The sequence below is a fragment of the Triticum urartu genome, chromosome 5A (genome assembly GCF_056163025.1).
Source record: "Triticum urartu cultivar PI428250 chromosome 5A, HENAU_Tu73, whole genome shotgun sequence".
Classification (NCBI taxonomy): domain Eukaryota; kingdom Viridiplantae; phylum Streptophyta; class Magnoliopsida; order Poales; family Poaceae; genus Triticum; species Triticum urartu.
The window spans coordinates 320,110,555-320,114,685 of NC_141877.1; positions in this window are offsets into that span (position 1 = coordinate 320,110,555).

Consider the following 4,131-nt stretch of genomic DNA (forward strand, 5'->3'; position numbering starts at 1 on the left):
AGATTAGGTATAAAACCCTTTTTCTCATTTTCTTTATCCAGTGAACTTCAAAAATCTCTAAACAAGTCAAACAGTGTTCAAATTTGATGATTCAAATTTCTAGTACTTTCTAAATTCATTCCCTATCGCATGGTGCTACTTGCACATTTTCACAGAAATATTTCTTTCACAAATAATTAGCAAATCCTATTTTTTCCATTTCTGTGATAAATTTTAGAAAATCATGGAGAGCCCATTTTTTATCCAAATTCCATGATTCAAAATCCTAGATGTCTATAAGTTCAAAACTTAGTTTTTGAACATTTTTACTAATACTTTCTGTATCACCTCAAATAGTGGTCTATTCCTTCATATATAGCCAACTTTGCAATTCAAAGAGAAATCATTTGAACTCGAAATCCAGTGAAACCAACTCCTAACTCCTAGATGCTTCTAAAATCATGCCTTGTTAAATGGGTATCCTTGCTCATTTTTCAAAATAATATTTCTGTACACCTCTTGCAAATCCATAAACCCCTTGATTCCATCATATCCAAATGTTTAGAAATATCCACTGACCCAATTCCAATGAAACCACTCTGGTTAATTTTCATATAACCAGAGATGTCCTAGAAAATTCAAATCAATATTTTTAGAGCACTTTCCTTTCCTGCCTTGTTGTGTTGCTTATTATGGTTGCTTTCGACGATAGTTGACGAAGTATATGAAATGCTTGGAGTTGGACCAGAGATATTTGAAGACCTCGAAGACTTGGTTAAAACAGCAAGCAGCCCTTTGACCATGATGAACCATTTTTCATCCTAATAGCATTTTCATTGTTTCATCAAGTGCGTGATATATATCTTGAATGGCAACCTTGGTAGGCTTGCCTCCGTTGCATACTCCATTGATACTTGAATTGTTCATGACTCTACCCTTGCTTAGAGTTGTGTTGGTGGGTTGTAGAAATATGCTATAGTAGATGGCTACGCAAAGTGGGTCAGGGTTATGCATGGAAAGAAACAAGTATGGGTTGACATACTTGCAAACAGCCCAGTGGGTGCCACTAATGCCCCTGGGAGATGATGATGAACTAGGTCACTACTTGGTGGAGAGGTAGTGTACCGAGGCTCGATAAAAGTGTTGTTTACAGAGACGGATTAGATTTAAGATTTGTCGACTGTCCCAACCTTACATGCGCAACCACTCTACCCTTATATGGGAAAGGGCATTATTGATTACCTAGGCCGATACTAGCTTGGAGCCCGCATTACTAGTGACGGGAGAGTTGTTGGTGCGCTCTCTCGGGACGGGGTCGTGCCAGGTAGGGCGGCCATGACTGTTTTCACAGGGCACCGGATACACCGTTGTGTCCCCTCTCGGATGTTACGATCTCGAGTGAGTCTCGTATGATGTACATCGTGAGGATACGGAACAACGAGTGGACTCCTTGTTAGTGTCGTCTAGGGAAAGATAGTGATCGGGTGCTTACCCCGGGTACTTGAGGTACCGCGGGTCATGGATGACATGGAAGTTCCCCGGATCTTGTGGGTAAAGTGTGCAACCTCTGCAGAGTGTAAAACTATTCGAATAGCCGTGTCCACGGTCAAGGACAGTTGGGTGGTGCTGCTTAGACTACGTCCATATCTTTCTGACAAACAACACGGTTTGGTAAATCTGTTGACGTGATTCGTGAGGAAGTCACGATGAGCATGAGTATGAGTTGTTCACAACTCTATCCTGATGTTGATGTCTGTAACCTCCTGATACTTGTTGCAGGCGCATTCATATCCTTGATAAATGTTGATCATACTTGCATGAGAAAAACTAGCTTTCCACAAAAATGCCAAATTAGCAGTAGTGCCTTGCATAATTATTCTGTTATCACCCTTGGCTTGCTTGCGAGTACATTCAAAGTACTCATTGGCTTGCCACTGGTTATTTTATTGGCCAGGCATGAAAGAACATGATATGAAGAAGAATACTTCGGTGACGAGCATGCGAGCTAGGACGCTTCCCAGTCAGAATGCCTGTAGGGTTAAGGCAGATGGCATGGGTCCAAGTTATCGACGAAGATTTCCGCTGCGATGCTATACTCAAGACTTGACCATAATGGTCCTACTTGTGTAATACGGTATGTATGGATGTAAGACTCTTGTTATTCAGCTTCTGTGTGTTCAGTGAGCATTGATCTCTGGGATCACTGTACACGTGCACTCGGTGATCATGACTTATGAGTCGGGGTCCCCACATAATATCCCCAACAGAGAGGGAGAGGGAGAGGGCGTTGTAGTCAAAACCCTCTCCTCGTCCTGCGAACCACCGCGCGCGTGATCGAGGGAGAGGCATAGTAAGCAAGCTTCTCCTCGTTCGGCAAGTTGACGGGACACATCAAAGCAGTACTAGTACTACTAGTTGTAGTCCATACTGTGTCCTTTCCGATTAATATGGCTTAATTTGAAACGAAAAAAATACACTGGCGGTCAACGTATGTAACAATACGCTCTTTACGGTCTCTATATATAGTTTTGCGGCGATTATACGATCACTAGCTCGTCGTAGAGCACCGTATTGCACCCTACTGACCGGATAAATAGTCGACGTGGCACTTTGTTGACTGGTTAAATTGTCACCTGGTTTCTGGGTCCCACCTGTCAGTTGGCAGAGCAAAGAAATCAGTTAAACAAAACTTTACGCAGGCGCGACACGAGTCCAACCCTTGCACGCGAACCGCCCTGGCTGTGTATGTGAGTGCATGCACGTGTCCTCCCTCGGTCTTCCAACAAAGAGTGTACATCGGCTATAAAACAAAGAGTGTAGTACATGATGTACATCTACACTTCCAATGCATTTAGCCTTTAATATAAATCGATATTGATTGACTAATGCACCAACTTGTGCTATAGGTATAGGCTACATGTCTATCCTTAATTACAGCATGCAACAGCCTTCATTTAATCTTCTTATCTCAATGGTCGCATGCACACATAAGTCTGCTACTTTTGGGCGTTAATTATGCCCTGGTCAATGTGTAAATCTCTAAATGTACAGTCTTTCACGGACGTAGGGAGTAGGTTGAGCACTTGAGCGTGAGCGTGTGTGTTGTGTCGTGTGCTGTGTGCCGCATGGGTGCGTGAGTGTTGCGTGCGTCCATGTGTACGTGTGAGTGTTGCATGTTGCATGCATGCATGCATGGGGCTTACTCCCTCCCATTGACATGTTCATATTTCAAGCTTCCTCTGTTCCCTCCATATGGTGATACTCCCTTTGTTCCCAAATAGTACGGAGTAAAAGCCTCCCTCTGTTCCCAAATATGGAGTATTTGTCTTTCTACAGATTTCAACAAGTGACTAGGTACGGAGCAAAATGAGTGAAGTGAGCGTAGAGGCATAGGGATACTGTAGAAAGGAAGTCCTCGTGATCCATTATTCCCCATCTCGGTCAGAGAGAACTATTCAACTAGTCTTCACAGTGAAGTGACAATACACGCTGCAGCAGATGGGACACGTAATTAATAAGCTGAACCAGCGTGTTGGTGTTACTAAATCAGCCTTACCCAGTACTGCCATCATGTTTGCCAGTAGAGCAGGCTTCCGCAAATACGCATACGCACCTCTGTCCTCCATTAACTGAGATATGGGCCCTGTTGTGGTAGACCCACATGTCATCGGTGTAACTATTTACACTCCGAAGGACGGTATATCCTGGTAGTAGTACTAGTAGAATTGAGATTGAATGCACTTTATTCCCCGTCTTCTACTCTTCTTCCTCCTCTCTTCTTCTTCCTCCTCTCTTCCCCATCGTCGGCGGCACACCATTTACCCCCGCTCACTGCTCGCCCGCCCGCGCCATCTTCCTTGGTAGCTCATGCGTACCATATCCCCGCGCTCACTGGTCGGCCACACGAGGAGAAGCTTCTTCGCTCGCCCGCCCGAATCCACTTCCCCGCTGGCTCGCAGGCACTGAAAACCCAAGTGGCAGAACCGACTGACAAGCAGAGCCGCGATTGGAATTCCCTCCCCGATTTTATCTTGGAGCAGATCTGTAGTCGTATGGACCTACTTAGCACCGTCCATCTGGCCGCATGCTCGGTGTCTTTGTACCATTTACTCGTCTGCAACCGGCCGGCTCTTTTCAAGACACCCTGCTTGC